At 36.0% G+C, this 18,731-nt stretch overlaps 1 protein-coding gene and 2 long non-coding RNA genes across 3 annotated transcripts in view; 1 reads left to right on the top strand and 2 right to left on the bottom strand.

The window, feature by feature from the left end:
- Positions 1-18,731, bottom strand: part of LOC127505138 (uncharacterized) — a 162,748-nt gene that overhangs the window by 91,167 nt on the left and 52,850 nt on the right. The gene's annotated exons all lie outside the window — the stretch shown is intronic.
- LOC127505140 (uncharacterized) lies at positions 67-7,214 on the top strand. Its single transcript, XR_007927574.1, has 3 exons — positions 67-233; positions 1,444-1,764; positions 4,164-7,214. It is a non-coding gene; the product is annotated as an uncharacterized LOC127505140 (long non-coding RNA).
- LOC127505150 (uncharacterized) lies at positions 11,309-14,033 on the bottom strand. The gene is made up of 3 exons (XR_007927589.1): positions 13,633-14,033; positions 13,176-13,499; positions 11,309-11,446 (listed from the first exon to the last, which is right to left on the bottom strand). It is a non-coding gene; the product is annotated as an uncharacterized LOC127505150 (long non-coding RNA).

Below are 18,731 nucleotides of genomic sequence, written 5' to 3'. Positions count from 1 at the left end.
AGTAACCATATGCTTCTGGTTGCGTGTGATTGGCTGTATGAGATTCGGCTTCTTCCCATTTAACGTCACTTTGTATGTTCGTCAGGTCTTCTTCAATTTCATTGGGTAGGTTCAGAGCCATGGGTTGGAGTTTGACACTGAAAGAGACTGAAGACAGCCAAGCTTATCTGATGCAACCATTACACTAAAATGTATTGTAAATGTTTTCTCTTCGGAAACCTTCAACCTCGCAAGTAAGTAAAATGATTTTACCACCCAAGATTATTAAATCTGTTTTACATATCAAATGTAGTACATCTTTCGATAATAAATATATGACCTTTAAAACTCTAAGTGTGAATATGTAACTTACGTTGACGCAGACTAATATTGCGGATCGCTTAATGGTCGTAACTTGGGCTTATAAAATCGTATAAGTCGTGTTTGTTGGCCGAGGCTATCATTTTAGAAAAGCAACCATTATGGACGAGTTTCACTTCGTTTTGAACAGTCAGCTCAAGATAGCAACACCTATTATGCCTGATTCTCAAAACTCATATTCATATATCATATATTTAAAAGATTTGTGTGCGTGTTTTTATTGAAATCAACAACCTCGGCTCACGAGGCCAAATTTAAAGCTGCTGTCCGTGACTTTTTTTGTGTTCAGAATTTACAGAAATTATATAATAATGTACAACATGAATCCATTTTGTCTTACCCTGAATCATTATGGTACACTTATAATAAGTGACTATTTCAGACCGGACTGGTAACCACAGAGTATCACAGTAATCACGTGACTCGCCATAGACATACAAGGAGAAAAGTAGCTCCGGCTACAATGTTCTTCCGCAAGACGCGTGCAGTTCTGTTTATCAACCGCTAGAGCGCCAAAATGCCGGACCTCAGATTTAAGCTGTGTTTCCGCTGTTCTCTGACCTGCAGGAGTCGCCAGCTTGGTGTTTCGAAAGCTTCGAAACAGTGAATCATTTTGCGAATCAATTTGTTCAATTGTTTCTTACCTTACACTCACTACCGGAAGTTTTATGGCATAGCACAAACGAAAAGCGTCCCTGCTGTCGCGCTTCTCTCAGTGAGCCGCTATTTCTGAACTTTAGATAAGGATTTATCTTTAGTTGATTTCAACAAATGACCCGTGTGGCTAGGGCAGCAACATAGTCTACTGAAAATCTTGTCAGAAGAAGAAAAGCGATCCGCTAACGTTATTTGTTCACCGTTTAGCTGCTAAGCTAAAGTTAGAGCATATAGCTTAGCCATACCGAATCTTGTTACACATTTTTAAGCTTATCGTGTTGGCTTTTGCTGAAGATGAATATAATTGTCACTATGAATTTGGTAATTTCTTCGGGTAGGTAGATTGTTGATTTAATGGGCGGATGAAAAAAAAAAAAAGTACTGTCAGTTTATAACTCATTCTAACGCAGTGGTTCTTATTTGCAGCTCTGATTGTTGCTGGGTCGAAGTTGGAGGCAACAGAGGGACAGAATGCTATAATATCCTTCGACATCGATGAAGTGGAGAAAGCAGATGAAGTGAAGATTGCCTTTAAGCAAGACAACAAGGAAAATGCTGTTGTTATCGCGCAGCGCCCGTGGACCTATGATGAAACCCCTCCACCTGGAGTTTCACTGCTGGTTGAGGAAGGACGCGTGAATATAACCATTCAACATGTCAGCATCTCCAGAAACTCTGGAGTCTATAAAGCGCGAGCTTTCTTTGGAAAGAGCATGTATGAGGTGAATGCTACGCTTGTCATCAACAGTGAGTATGTTACTATAATTTATCTGTTTGCCTGCAATGTACCAGAATCAGGGTTAAGAATACAGTAATATCCTCCTGGGACCCAGGAATAGACTCTTGTCCTCTGTAGTGGACATTATATTTTAGTGATTTTCTGACATCACACATATCACAATTTTAAGTCTGGATGTCCTGTAAAGAGCACATTCAGGGCTTTGCAGAGATACCAATTATTGGTTTCGCCATGAAAACAACAACTTCTTGGTCTTTAAATATGACTGAAAATGAAAATTAGCATTCTTATGGAAATATAATATTTTGTAATTGTCATTTAAATCTGATTAATTTTCAAATTGTTTGTTATAAATCAACATCTCAGGAAAATGTTATGGGGTTTCAAATCAAAATATGACTTTCTGTTATGAAACAGGGCATTGATTTCATACATGGCCACTGTAGAGGACACCAGGACATAAATCATGTTTATCAGGCATTTTAGGAGACACAACAAGTGAATTGGGAAATAAATATTATATCAATATTCCTATTAATTATTAGATATTATTATGAAAATGTTGACAACTACTACTCCCATTATTACAATTCTTTTTTCATTGCATGTTGCTCCAAGAACACATTAATATGCAAATTAGATACAGCGTATAGATGCATTGTATTGAATGGGAAAATCCATGTATGACTATTTTACCCACATTTTGCTTTAAATAAAACGGTATATCAATTAACTCCATTATATCTTTCATAACATAGTTGAGAATCATCTTTATACAAAGTTTGGTTAAAAACAATCCTGAAGCCTAAAAATGAATTGGTGATTAAAAAAAAAACCTATACATGTCATTTCATACCATGTTATTTTTTAAACAATTTAGTCCTGGTGTCCACTACAGAGGACATACCATAACATATGATTAAAATATAATTTTTCAAAAATGTTTTTTTTTTTTTAATTTGTTTCTTATGCTCCAAACAATATAATGTGGAGAAAAAAAACTAAATTCAAGAAACTTTTTTTTTTCTGGGTTTCAGGAGGATATAAAGTTATGAATAAGCAAGTGCTTTTTTGCAAAAGCCTCAGTTGAAAACAAATTTTAAGTGATAATATTTAGGTGATATAAATGTCACAATTTGATCCACAGCAGTAATTCCCTATGGATCATTCTGTTTCACCTCAACCAGAGGTCCCCAGCTTTAATTTTTGATTTTGTTAATATTTTTTCTGTTGAAAGACAAACATAAATGGTGATGAAAGCCAAAATATTAAATGTCACAGATGTGTAATTCACTATTTTGTAGAGATGAGTCAAAATGACAATTTTCACCTGCGATTTGGAGCCAATTTACAGGCCTGATCTAGAACAGGTTGCAGCCAAATTCCAGCAAGTATTTTCTTTGTTAAGTGGAGTTGACATGGAGATAGTTGATTTGCAAAATGACATAGAGTTGAAAGTCAGATCAAGGGACAGTGACTTTTGGGGACTTGTCAACAGAGACAAGTTTCCTCTCCTCACTGCATGTGCACTAAAAGTGAGTGCCTACTTTGGATCAACTTACCTTTGTGAAATGGCTTTTTCACAGATGAAAATGATTAGAGTACAGGAGCCGCCTCACTGACACACCTCACAGACTGCCTCTGGCAAGAGCCAAATCTGACAGGACTCAGACAGTATTCAGCCACAGCCATTGTCTTCTGATGGTGTGGTGAAAAGGGATGTTGCATAAGATGGGTCATAGAACTGCACTTAATTGAGATTGAAGCTTCAGTGAATAAACAAGTTACTGCTGACAGTGGGACATTTTCAGTTCAGTGCCACTTCATATGATTTGATCACTGCAAGTACAGTGTTGTTACATTGATACAGCTTTTTTTTTTTTCTTTTTGCATCAGTTTAAAAGTTTAAAAAAAAAGAACATTTAATGTAATTTAAATAAATTAAAATATTAAATAAATATTTGGTTGGTGACCACTGTTCTAGATTCTCATTCTTAATAAACTTTCCTTTTGAAATCTTAATTTAAGGTCCTATATAGTTCAGTCCCATACATATGGGGATCTCAATTCAAATTGTTGAATTTTATCAATTTTAAGCTTTAGATTGCTAAAGTCAACAGATTTCACCAATAAAACCACCAATCTCTGTGTAAAAATAAAATAATGTAATTTGGCTAAAAAAATTTAAAAAACTGTTGCTTGCATTATTTCTTAAGTTGTGTTAAAAGCTGCAAACACACCACAGACTTTAGAGAAAGAGCAAAAGCTTGTCTGATCATTTGGCAGATGGTAACATTTGCTAAAATAGAAATGGTCAGTAATGTTTTAAGGTGGTACTTATTTAAGGGTCATTTGTTTTGCAGTTTATATTCCTCCTCATTGTTTCTGCTCCTGTTTTGTCTTACAGAACCACAGTCTTCCTCCAGTCCAGCGCCACCACACACCTCCACCCCAAAACCTCCCAGCTCATCTGAGCCCCAATGGCTGTATGTTTTAATTTCAGTCGTCGTCATTATCATCATCATTATCATCATCATCATCATCAGGAGGGCAAGTATTACTTCTATTCATGCTTTTAGTTGTGGATAGGAGCAGCGCTGTGGCTCTAATGATCTGTTAAGCAGTATATAATGTAATAAGATGTTAATATTAAAGTTATTATAAAGTGATGCCCAGCAGAGAATCAATATGCATCTTTATTTCTTATATACACATTTGACCACATAAGGCATTTTTACAGTTTTTGATGGTAAAAGTTACTTACAGCATTTAAAATAAATGCTTAGATTCTTTTCAGCATTTTAGGGTTTTATCGATTATCCTTTCCTAAAATGCCAGTACACACAATGGTGGTGCTGAAACGGATTCCCATCACATGATTGATGCTTATTTGAGCTTAAATTTGTTATTACACATGATATTTGGTCTCATACTTGTCACTGTGGTTGTGCTGAAAAGCAGGGTTCTTACAGACCTGGAAACCTGGGAATCTTAAGAGTTCCAAAAGTGTGATTTCCAGGCCTGAAACCTCATGGATATTTATAAAGTCTTCCTATAGACACAATACATTTTAATAGTTATACTTAGTTCTAAATTACTTCTCTAGCTAGCAAAACTGTGATCAGATCACCTGAAATGGATCTTAATAACAATTTAAACTGGGTCAAGGAGTTTGAGCAAGTCAGTGTTCTGTACAGATTTTTGATGGTGGTGAATGTGTTCATTTTTATTGTCTACAATTTTGTTCGCCAGAAGATATGATCAACAACAGTAGCTGCGTTTACATGGACCCTAATAATCGGAATGTAACCAGACTTATCAGTAGCTGTGTTCACAAAAATCTTATGGCTATAAGTTATTCCTGCAGACATTCAGAAGCAACTCTTAAATTCTACAGAGCATTTACTACACAGAGCACAGCAGACAGGCAACGGCAGACTCTTGTAATGTTTTTGCAGGCATGCATGTTTATGTTCACCTGATCACATGAAACAGATAAAAGTGTTTTGGTCCCTATTTTCTCATCTGAGCAAAACCAGACCTATACAGCATGAGCGTACACACAGAGTGGGTACAACATGCAGTTGTCACTTAACCTGTGCTATTTCTATTTGATTTGGCCCCTAATGTAACTTAGTGATATTACATAATATTTTTGAAAAGAAGCAGTTAATTCTGTGCTCATCATCTGTCATTTCCACCATGTAATCAAGCCACTCTTCTTTAAAGAATAATGACATTTTATTTCATGTCTGTGTTTGCTTTCTTTGTTTGCTTTTGCTTGTGTTGAGCTGTTAGGCTCCAGTTTTGCCAACTATTTTAAATGGAAAGTAACTGTCTGCTTGAAAAGTTGCTAAATTGGCAACACTCTTTGGTTCACGATATTTTCTTTCAATGAAACCTGTAAATGGCAAACACTGCAATTATTTCTCATTTACTAGATTACAATATAATGTCTTTCCCCACACATTGTGCATCTGTCCTGTGTGCCATTATATTTCTGTGCAGCCAAGACATCAGAAGTATTGTGTATCTTAGATGAAACAATGCTGAAATTTATAAATTAAGCTTTGACTTTAGCACCCATTTATTTGAATTAATTTCCTTAATGTCTTGTAATTGTGTTTTTTCCACTAAGCTCAGTTTTCTGTTGTTTTATTTCCAGATCCTGTGTTTTCAAAAAAGAGAACTAGAAAACCAGTGCAACGCTTGTGTATCAGTCGCCATGAACGGTTGTGAATAAAAGGCTGAACCTCTTCTCACGGATACCCAAGTGTCTTAAAGGGGTCATATAATGCCACTTTTACAAGATGTAATATAAGTCTCTGGTGTCCCCAGAGTGTGTCTGTGAAGTTTCAGCTCAAAATACCCCACAGATCATTTATTATAGCTTCTTAAATTTGTCACTTTTTGCGGGTGAGCAAAAACACACCGTTTTTGTGTGTGTCCCTTTAAATGCAAATGAGCTGCTGATCCCAAGAAGATGGCGGAGCTTCAAGACCTCATGTTAGCAGCTCTGATTACCTCATGCAGACTCACTGAAAATGTCAAACTGTTCAGCCTTTTATGTTTAAACTGGAGTCAGGCAATCATTCAGTGTTTCTGAACGGGAAGATCGTACAGAGTCAGGGAATATATGCTGCATTAAGAAAGAACAGTTATAGTTTAGTTTAATTACGGTTATAACTTGTCATGTTGCCATCTTGCTTTTATGACATGTTACTGCATTTGTGTAACAAACCGTATTGCAATAACATGGCCTCACCCCTTTGTTGTGTGTTCTCGGGGGCAGGGTTTATGTAAATTTTAGGGTTAGTGATGTCCCGGGAACACTGGAAGAAGCTTGTTGCAGTTAAATAGCTATTCTAACTAATAAATAAAAAAGGAAATCACTTTAACTTTTGAAACGTAAGCTTTAATCTAGGCAAACCAAACTATCACTTTACTGTGATATGTTTTTGGTTTGGTTTTTCATTCACTAATAAAGATTTTACTCTAGCATTAGCTCCAGCTGTCGCACACTCACCTCTGACCCTTCTCTATCGCCTCTCATCTCAAAGTGCCTGTTGTGTTCTCATTAAATGCCAGTTTCATCTTACATGTATTACATATGCCAGTATTTTTTGTTTCTATTTATGCTAAACTTTCCCACTCACTCTGCTTGTTCGCTTTACTTGCACTTTATTGGACTGGTCAAACTGTTATTTTAGGCCCATATTAAAAAAATCAAGACACTTTGTTTGGCCAATTTTTATTGTAGACGTTGTAGATAATGTTGATGAATTGTTCCAGAACTATTTTTAGTCATAATCTACATTAATTCAAAAATACTATATTTGTTTTATGATTGATGTAACAATTACAGGCAATGATTTGGCCTTTTTATTCTATTCTTGTTTAAAATGTCCCTTAACTTTGCCAAAATGTCTGTTGTCAAATAAAGTTTGTTACATTGTTATTCTCTGCTGTTCCTTGATTTGTTTTGCTCAGCTTGTAATCACAAGGTGAAATGCTTTGTTGAAACTTTAAGAATGTGAAAAGAAATCTTTGATCACGTGATGCTGTGTGAATCAGATGAAAATCATTTTGGTACTGATGATGCATTACAATCAAATGTTGTGAAATCAGTAACCCTGCAGTACTTTCACAATGTTTTAGTTCTATAAACTTATACAAGAAACATGTTTACATTTAATATCAAGTGACTAAAAAAGACCATACAGTAATTTTAATGTCAATGATAAAAGTTGTATGCTGGATAAAGTGAGAAACTGATTCTGTGTTCAAGTTTTATTCACGGATGTGGAGAAGGAATGACAAGATAACATTTACAACACATGTATGAATATAAACTTGCAAATTTAAAATACACAGTCTGTAATGTTTAAATTATTGGTAAGCATGAGGCCAAGACCGTTAAAGTGAAAAACTACGAAGCTTTACATACCCAAGTGTCTAGTTTGTCTGGTGTATATGGATATAATAATGATCAACTCAAACCAATCACATGTCCTCTAGGTTTTCTGTGGTGGCAAATCAAGTGCCAGTTATTCAAAAGTAATTTGATTGGATCAAAATTAGGTTGTTCAAAAGAAAAAGATTCACACAGTCCCACATAATCCAGTGTTGGTTTTGATCTGGAGCAAACCTTCAGTATGTGTTGTTTAGTTTGAGACCTTTGATCCAAAATATCAGGATCATCCTGATCCCAGCAGAAGGGAGGATTCAAGAAAATAATGTAATAAAACTTTGGTCAAATAAACAAAATGGTTAACTTATAACACTTGTATCATGTACAATACACATTAATCTGCAGATTATTTAATTGTTACAGTGATAAAGTACACATTATATTGGTCATCACAATCATAATAAATCACCTGAATTACAATTAATTCAGAGGACATTACAGTTTTCATGTATGTGTGCAAAACTGGCCTCATATAGGATATGAGAAATTCAAGTCTCCCCCATACTATAATGTATAATAATAGACTTGTTACAGCTATATTCATTGCATGGAAACACTTTGTTCATGAAAATGTATTTCTGAAGGAGAAACAAGTGATTAACAGCCAACTTGATGATGGTCTTTGTATTGTTCATTTCTCACCTCACAGTCATAATGAGCAAATTTTGAGTCTTCAGACACACTTTTAGGCGGATGATGAATACATTCAGAAAGTGTCAACAAACTACATACTTTTAAATGCAAAACAGAAGAAAATAAAATATTTTTAATGGCACTTGGTTAATATAATTATATTCCTAGGTCTACTTCTGGCAAGTCAATGGCTGTAACTGTTGAATGAACATAACATTTTGAGCTCATCTTCGTTCAGTGCTAATAAAACATATTAAAGCGTCTTTGGTGTTAAAACCAGAAATCAAGGATAACGCAGGTATGATGTCATTGACAAGCGACGCACAGATGCAGTCCATGTCCTGGTTAAAGTTGCTTATTTCTCTGGATTTAAACATTCTTGGAAACATTTGGGATATTGTAAGTGAAAAAGTTCTTCTCCAGTCTAGGGTTGGGAGACAGTAACAGGATTGAATTAAACCTGAAGGAGAGAAAAAAAAAGGGTGGAGGATTCCCTTCAGTCCTCTGCCCCAGAAATGTGAATCAGCCACTCAATGATACAAATTAAAAAAAGTTATTTTAGTTAGACAAAGGAGAGGGGCTAGCCAAAAAACAACAAACAAAAGAGCTATTAACTGTTTGAAGGAGAACTAAATGACCTATGCAGATAAAAGAAAAAGAAAAACAACAGGCTTCCCTCCACTCCCTGGCTAACCAAAAACAGGGATAAACATTACAAAAGAAAAAGTGACACCCCCTCTCTACAGCTTCCTATAACATAACAAAAACAAATAATAAGAAAAATACAATACCTTTTAATTACTGAAACATTATTAGAAAGAAAAGAAATCACTACCTGGTAACGACAGGCCTGCAACATTGTTTTATCATCAGATCAGAACACACACAAACCACAGGGTGTGTAAACTAACTTCAGTTCAAAAGCCATCACTGGTTTTACACTCAGTTACACAGAAACCACAAGTCTGGTGCAGAGGGGACGTGAAACTCCAGCAGTGTTCACACTGCTCTCTTAGGCTACGTCTACATGAAGCCGGAGCTTTCCCTATCCGATCTATTTTTTTTCCTCGTGTCAAGAAATATCTGCGTCCACATGAAACGACTCAAAACGATGTAGCATACATGCCAGACCAGTAGAAGTGATTTTTGTCGTTGACACTTACTGCAGAGCCCACTATCGGATATGCATAAAAATCTGATTTGGACTACCAGTATGGACATGGCTAAATTTTTGTAATTTTTCATGTCTTTGTTTTAAGACACTCAGATATCTGTGAGCAGAGCTTCAGCATTTTCTCTGTGACCGTTCATGGAGACTGCTACACTGCAGCTATTGCTTTCCAATTCTCTTTTTTTAAAACACAGGATCTGTGAAGAAAACAGAAAATTGAGATTAGTGAAAAACACAATTATAAGACATCATGTTAACCAAATCAAACATAAAAGGTGCTGAAGTCGAAGTTTAATTTATACATTTCAGCAATGTTCTGTCTAAGATGTGTCATACACTCGGCTGTACAGAAAATATAAAATGGTGCGCAGAGGAGAAAGACATTCGATTTTAATCTAGTAAATGAGAAATAACTGCAGTGCTCTGGTCAACCACTATAGAGTTAGTATCGCTCTAGAGTTAATGCGGTTGTATGAGGCAGGGTTGCCAGGTTTTCACAACAAAACCTGGCCAATTACTCCTCAAAACTAGCCCAAAACCAGCCCAATCACGTTTAAGGGGGGTCCCACTGTATTAAAAAAAAAACAACAAAAAAAAAAAAAAACACGCACTTTGGGGGGTAAAATCCATGTTTAAGTCAAGTCACCTTAATTTATATAGCGCTTTTTACAATGTAGATTGTGTCAAAGCAGCTTTACATTGATAACTGGTACATTATTTGGCTGCACAGCAGCTCTTAAAGAATAGTGTCAATGCAGGCAGATCAAAGCACTGTTGAATATCAAATGTCAAGTCAAATGTCAAGTGTCCCCAACTAAGCAAGCCAAAGGCGACAGCGGCAAGGAACCCAAACTCCATCAGGTGACATCAGGTGGCAGACAAGTGGCAAATAGGTGTTTAAATGGAGAAAAAAACCTTGGGAGAAACCAGGCTTAGTCGGGGGGCCAGTTCTCCTCTGGCCAACAGTGCTTGTTTAGCGGGGTTTCCCTGGTAAAAATTCACATTCCAGGCGCTAATAATCATGTTATTTGGGGTTGCTTCAACCCGCGGACATGAAAATTAACCTGAATCAACAGTGTAAAAGTAGCCCAAATCCGCAGGGAAACCACAGACTTGGCAACACTGCAGTTCACATTTTTCAATGATGCGAGTCAGTTTTGTCAATTTAGCGACACTTCTGCTTTTAACTGGAGTCAAACCGCTCAATACAGGAGGTAAAGTAAACGCTTGACTGCATGATGCTGATGTTAAATGTGTAAATTCCTTCTTTACTCCTTTCTTTTACTTTTTGGTAAAAACGACAATCAAAAAGAATATAATCACTGAGGAGAACTAGAAAAATTACTTTGTATATAAATGAAGACCATTTAAGATCTTATTAATTATATAGTTGTCAAAACTTTTGTAATTAGGCTGTTTCGATTTGTAGGAAACGTAACTGCATCTCGAAGTTTAAAAGAAATCAGTGATTCAGACGATATCTTATTAAAAGGTCAGTGTCATGTTGACAACAGCCACTCTTACTGATATATGAGGGCGACATCAAAACTGTCCTGTGTCAGCAGTTACTTTTAGTGTTAAAATGTTTGAATTACTCTTAGATGAATTATGTAAGAGATCTAAAATTAGGATTGACATGCCCCTCAATTTTAAGAGCTGCTCCTAAATTTAAAAACTTTAAATAAAAACTTTTAGCTGAAAGGGATTAGTGAATACAGATTGCAGTGCCGCTCATATTCATTGATAAAAGAATAAATGTACGTAATACTTGCCCTCCTGCGTTTACAGAAGCAAACGACCAACAAGATGACAAAGACTACAGGAATTACAGCACACAGCCAGAGGAAATTAGAGGAGTCGGGCGGTTTTGTGGTTGAAGTGTGAGGTGGAGCTGTAGTGGAGGCAACTGGGGCTTCTGCAAGACGAAACAGAGACAATTAGAGAATCACAAACAGAAAACCAAAGTACCATAAAAATGTCTCATCATCTGCCAAAGTCAAGCTTTTACTCTTTGAATCTTCTTTTTCAAATCATTAAATCATCTAATCATTTACATTACCTGAAGGTTATTACTTATAAATGTTTTCAACTGAGGATATTGTTAAGGGTGCTGCTGTACAGATGAGGCGAATACGGAAATCCACAATTATATGGGCTTTATTGAACAATCCAGGAACTGAGAAACAGCATTAACACACATATCAAACAAGATAACGGACAAGGAGTGCAGGGAGTGAGTCCAACTAAAAGTGAGTCCTCGTCAGGGAGTGAGTCCAACTCCTGACGAGGACAACAGGTGCTGGGAATCCGGGGAGATGGCGGGAAGACTGATGAGGGAAGTGCAGACAGGTGTGGAGAACAGGAGGATGCTGGGAACTGGAGTCTGGGAAGGTGTGGATGTAACAGATATACATATATATATATATATATATACAAATACTGTAACAAATGTATTGTTAATTGTTAGTTCATGTTAGTTAATACATTAACTAATGTTAACAAATTAACCTTATTGTAAAGTGTTACCAAAATACCATAATTTTGGAATAAAATTAAAAATATTGTACATGCATCAAATAAACTTTCAGTTAATCAAATTAGAGTTGATAATACGATACTACACGACTCTTTATCTATTGTGTTACGTTCCCAGTTAGATTTCTAGGGGAAAAAGGGAAGTAACATTTTAAAGTAAAGGTTACTTAAGTCATTTCAGCACAAATAAAATGGATGTAATTAATGCGAGGCTACAGATCCTCTGGATTCATATTAGTAAAGGATTTCTGTTGACAGGGCGGCACATAATAATGCTTATACCATTACATTCAACCTAACATACACTTCTTGTATTCTGTGAGCTACTGGAGACCCAGAATGAGACATACTGTATCGCTAAAAGGAGAAAAACAAACCACTGGTATTAAATTAAATATTAGTTTAAAAATGAGCTTAATTTGCTGTCTTGTTGCTGTAACCTCAGTTGGACCTTTATAAACTCTGTCAGTTTTTGTCAACTCTGTCAAAACATCAACTGAACTTCATAATATCATGTCTGATTTACTTAAGAACATTGCAGTGTCTCCCTTCCCATTATATCAGCCCCCCACCGACAGAAGTCATTTAAGGTTTATTTTTCCTATTGAACAGGTTTAAAACTTGTTCTTTTATTAAACAAACTAAATAGCCTTATGTTATTTATCTAATTTCAAGACAGCATGTCATTTCAGTCTCTACATGGTCGCGCGTTTACAATTATCTGCTCTCTGTATCGCGCACTAGCGCACAGACACACGAGACGCGCGCGCACTGTGAGCACAGTCCCAACAGCGGACAGAGAGCCACGTGCGCGCGCACTGTGAGCACAGTCCCACCAGCGGACGGAGAGGAAAAGATGTTGCGTCAACCACATGAAAAGCAGACAAAACTATCTGCGTTTCTAAACGCGCCCAGGGTGGTGAAGATGGCAACACAGAAAGGTGCTGCACGCCCTGCCCCTGACAAGCAGCAAAACCCCACCACCGGATGACAGGTTTCGAGCTGATCCAGCTTGGCTGTCAGAGGGGAAATTCTTCCGCTGTCTGTTCAAGACTGTAGATATAGATATATAGATAGTACAGTCAAGAAGACATTATAGTAACACTCACCGTTGACAACAAGTGTAGCATTCCTCTCACACACGTACTTTCCATTGAAGGCTCGTGCTTTATAAAGTCCTGATCTGGAGCTGTTCACTTTCTGAATGGTTACAGACACGAGTCCTCCTCCAACCATCAGTTTGACTCCAGGTTCTTCCACAAGATCACAGATTTCAGAACCGGAACAGCGCTGTGCGATCAAACGAGTCTTATTCGTAGATTCTGATGTAAAAATTATCCACAATTTATCGGCTTCCTCTGCTTTATCCATTGGGAAGCACAGTGTAACATCTTCTCCATGGTTTGCCTCGATCTTTGACCCATCAGCAACGACTGTTTTGAACAGAAAGAAAGTGTTTAGGATGACAATTAACCACTGCTTTAGAATAATGAGTGATGAACTGACAGTACAATATTACAGTTAAATAAAAACCAGCATCTGTCCATTAACCCCCATCTCTCCTACCTGAAACCGATGCAAAGTTAACTAATACGAAGACAGTGGAAATTAATTTCATCTTTAACAAAACTGTGGAGAATCTCCGAGATTTGATCCAAAATACGTAACGCAGCGGGATGTCGACTCGCCTGTTGGTTTGAGCTCACTGGGGTTTAACAGCGAGACTTTTTCTCGCCTGGCTCCACAGCGGAGCAATACAGGCTCGTCCCCGACTCCCCGCTGACTGCGCGTGCCTACACTCAGGGGCGGGACTTATAGTGAAGTGAAGGGTGTGGTTTGGTTGGCAGGTCATCGTGACGTCAGGAAAACGCATACTGTGGTTACACTGAAGTGAACTGGTTTTGTGTCTGCCTATAATAAAGATAGTGATGCAATAGCGCCTCACAGCGGTCAGCTAACAAACAACACGCACACCATACAATACAGATATACAAAGGAGTTTGCTAAAATATGTTTTTGTTAATGTCTAATTTAAAACTTGTTCAAAACAATCACTTTAGCAAAGTTATCACTATTTTCTGTTTATTTTAATAAAAAGTTTTTTTGTTCAATAAATAGCCTATTAAAATAGTTCATTTTAAAAACACAGAAACAAAATTATTTAAAAAAAGTAAAGTTTCTGAAAGCATTGAAGGAGATCCCATAATTAACAGTAGCCTAGTAACAAATATGATGGTTTCATTATAAATATGGTGATGGTCTCTATAAGGTGGACACCCAACTTAATATATGATATTTCCCATCTGAATCTAACCATGTCACGTCAACGAATGGAAAAGTCAGCAGCTGTTTATTATCATGTTTATTATTGTCTTTCGCCCCAACAGCAGGTGCGCTTTTTACCCCAAATACCATACTCTGAAAACTTATGCTTTAATTACCTTGAACAAAACTGAAACGCATTAAGAAGACCTTTGTCTCAAAATATAGTCAGTCATTTTAGCAGTTCCCATTTGCTACATGAATGTATAACATTTTAAAAAACATTAAATATTAGATCAAATTAGTGCAGAATCATTTTGCGCTGCTGTCTGCAATCGCATCAAGGATCAGACAAATTACACGTGCCTCATCAAAAGCGGTTAAGAAAAGTGCTGAGCTGAATTTTTGTGCCATATAGTGGTTTAAAAGAGAATAAAGTCAAATGCCCCATTTACCCCAGTGAACCTTTATCCCTGTTGTACCCTATACTAGAATCAGGTTATGGTCAGGGTAAGTGTCATTTGCAGTTTAAAACCTTAATAACAGTTTAAAGAGTTTGATTTAGTCTCTGTTCTGTACAGCATTTTATTGGTGGAGAATGTGTTCATTTTGATTGATTGCCTTTTTTTTTTGCCATAAAAAAAACTTACTTGTATCAAAAGAGTAGGAGTAAAAAAGGAATTGAAACATTTAACCATCACCATTATTTTATTCAGCTCTGAGTGAACAGTTAATGGATGAGGCAGAATGATTGCCTATTCATAAACAGGTTAAAAATAGTGTGGTTCATATAAATATGTTAATTATTAAATTACTTGCTTTTTTAAAAGTTTAAAATAATGTCAAAGACTGTGGTTTAAATGTTAAATTAATATAAAAAATGTATAAAAACTGAAATGTATAAATTAAACTTTGACTTTAGCACCTCTTTATTTGGTTTACGTGACTTATTTATTTATTTATTTTTTGACTTTCAGAAACATGAGTCAGCAGCGGATGTTGAAGAAGCCACAGAAACTACTGCTGTCTTGGTTATTAAGCTCTTCACTTGAATGTTTCAGATCTTTTGATGTGTCACATGACATTTCCCATAAAGGATGTTTCACTTTCTCATGTTGTGCCTCACTAAGGACAGTTTTCTCTTGTTTTCTTTACAGATCCAATGTGTGCGAAAGAAAGAAACACAAAAAGCTACTTTCAAGCTACTTCCATGTTGTTCAGTCTTGCTAGATTGTTGATCAAATGACTCTTGTTGCATTGGAGATTCATTCCTTAATTTATTATATTTTTTTATTTTAAGAAAATAAATGTATTTGCACCACTTGTGTTTTCCCACAGCTTTGACTGGTGTTTTCTCATCCGACTGGTTAAATAAGTCAACTTCACTGTCAGAGTAATATCTCATACATGTTAAATAATACATTAATTTCTACTGTGTTCAGTTTAAGATGACAGTATTTATTGATACAATACAAATGTATCTGTTGTTTAATTTAAAAGTACATGTGCAAAGAATGGGATTTTTTATCAGTGTTCATTAGAGAAGTTGATATTTCACTGTTAACTTGAAGCTGTGGCTTTACAATAATCACTTATGTGAGCATTAGTACACAGGTAAGGTTTACGATGTTTATTGAGACAACCAGAGCAGTGAGCAGGTGAGTGAAGCCAGATAAAGTTAGTGATGATCGATGACAGAGATACTGATACTTGATTTCTTCTACGAGTCGTGGGTGGAGGATGGTCCTTGGAGCTGAAGACACACAGAGACACTCACGGAAGACAGGAGAACACGGAGGATCTAGGACACACTGGAGACAGGTAAATAGTTGATTGAGGTGTCCGTAAGGTAAGCATTAGGACAAGCATGCGTTAACGAGTCCGGACAATGACTGTGTGGCTGTATGTGTCTCTATTAGTGCTGCTGATAGGGGTGCTGATGAATGTCAGGTGTGCGTGATCAGAACTCTGGTGAAGGAGTGCGTCGTGATTGGGTGAGTGAAGAGCCTGGCGTGTCTGTGACAATTAGAACATGATTTGATAGTTATCTTTATCCTTTTTATTATTGTATTGTATTTTAAGTGTCACTTTTGTGATCATTTTGCATTTTCTTTTAAGTCTAGGTTGTCTTTAACTGGACAGGGACAGATGAAAATCAGGCTTTATTGTATTTTATGGTATTATTTTCTTGTCAAATAAATAAATAAATAAAAATCAGACTTGAATTTTTTTCATGAAAATTACAAAGTTACAACACAAATTATATTGCTAATATTTAGTTATGTATGCTGGTATTTGCCAACAACTGATATTTTTCATCGTTTTAAGATGTAGACTACAATTATACAATATTAATTTGTTGAGATTGCAGGTGTGATGAACAAATGTTTCTACAGCTCTGATTTTCAATCAGATCAACCCATCATGATGTACCTCAGGATGTGCATATGTTTGCAGTATTTATAAAAGAAGGAAAAATGATTGATCTGAATTTGGTTATTTGGCAAAACCAGACCTACTGCCTGATGTGTAGTTGACATCAAGAGAGATCACACAAGTTTTATGAGTTTCTTCTGTTGAACACAAAGGAAGATATTTTGAAAATTAAGGGTAACCAAACAGTTGATGGGCCCCATTGATTTCCATAGTATTTTTTTTTTTCATACTATGGAAGTCAATGGAGCCCATCAACTCTTAATGAATCTTAATATCTCATTCTATCTTCTTAATATCTTCTTTTGTGTTCAACAGAAGAAAGAAACTCATACAGGTTTGGAACAACATAAGGGCGAAATGATGAATTTTAATTTTTTAGTGAACTATCCCTTTAAGCATCGCGTGAAAAGCATGTTCCTCTCTTTTCTCCACATAAAACAACAATTCCCACTAGGCAATTCCCAAATAACACACACTAAAAGAAAGAACTAAAATAGTTAAAACCAGACGCTGACCATCCCAAGTGTTTTATTATCATGGGCCTATATCATTATATTGGTAAAACTTTACAGTAAGGTTCATTTGTATCTAATAATGAACTGCACTTCTACAGCATTTATTAATCTTTGTTAATGTTTATTTCAACACTTACTAATACATTTGTTAACATTAGTTAATGCACTGTGAACTGATATCAGTGTCACTGTCAGAGTGCGCAAGACAATCTCTCCATTTGGCTCTGAGCCAGACCAATCATCTGGAATCATCTGTTTCAAGGCGCCCCTTTTTGTTTCCACTATTTCCACTACTACTGTCTGGCGCACATCCACCATAGAGAACTCCACTAACAAGTGAGTTAATTTCGACATCTAGCCTATACTGATTCAGAAATTATCACTTGTATGTTTATTAGCTAACTTTAACAAGGATTAATAATAGCTGCAAAAATATGTAAGAGGATAAGATGAATTCCCAAAAAACTTGATTTATTATTTTTGTTGTTTGCAGTGGGTGAATGGGAATATGTGTGTATATGTCTCTGTGTGTTTGTTGTGTGTACTTGCTGTTTTTGATAAATATATGATTGTGTGCATATAGCATCAGGGCAAGTGTGTGTGTGTCTTTAAAGTGGAATAATATACTTTCATATGAGGTGTGAATATGGTAATAAGTCAGTAATACACATGTAGTAAGAGTAACAAATGCATTTGAGTGTAGTAGCCAACAGTCAAATAAATGGAACTACAAAAAGAGGTAATTAGAAGGAGTATACACTTTATTTTTTGTGCTTTTTGCAAATGATTATGTTATAAACATCTATAAAACAAAGACTATTGACTTATTTTTTCTTTTATTTATTTCATTCTATGGCAGTCAGTGGGGTCCACGAACTGTTTAGTTAAACATTCTTCAAAATATCCTCTTTTCAGTTTAGCAGAAGAAAGAAACTCAAACAGGTTTGGAACAACATGAGGGGGAGTAAATGATGACAGAGTTTACATATCTGCTCTAGTGCAACTCAGATTGGTGACACGGAAAGTTCTTTTCTTCCTGTCTGAGGCTATGCAAATAGAGCTGACGTCACGAACTGTTTAACCACTCCTCCTCTCCTCAGATTCTTTACCCTTACCTCGGGCAAAGCTCCAGGCACACATCGACCATGCGGAACTCAAGTGAGTAATTTCATACGTTTCATTCATTAAAACTTTAATACAAATGGTCATTTGTAAATTATAGTGAGTGGTTTAAAGTATTCTGTGCAAAATATATTTTGATAATTGTAAAATATACTGTAGGTGAAGTTAAACAACCCTATTTTATATATACAGGTGCTGGTCATATAATTAGAATATCATCAAAAAGTTGATGTATTTCACTAATTCCATTCAAAAAGTGAAACTTGTATATTATATTCATTCATTACACACAGACTGATATATTTCAAATGTTTATTTCTTTTAATTTTG

Source organism: Ctenopharyngodon idella, chromosome 22 (assembly GCF_019924925.1).
Source record: "Ctenopharyngodon idella isolate HZGC_01 chromosome 22, HZGC01, whole genome shotgun sequence".
Taxonomy (NCBI): domain Eukaryota; kingdom Metazoa; phylum Chordata; class Actinopteri; order Cypriniformes; family Xenocyprididae; genus Ctenopharyngodon; species Ctenopharyngodon idella.
The sequence above is the reverse complement of the archived record's forward strand: the minus strand, read 5'-3'. Positions and strand labels throughout refer to the sequence as shown.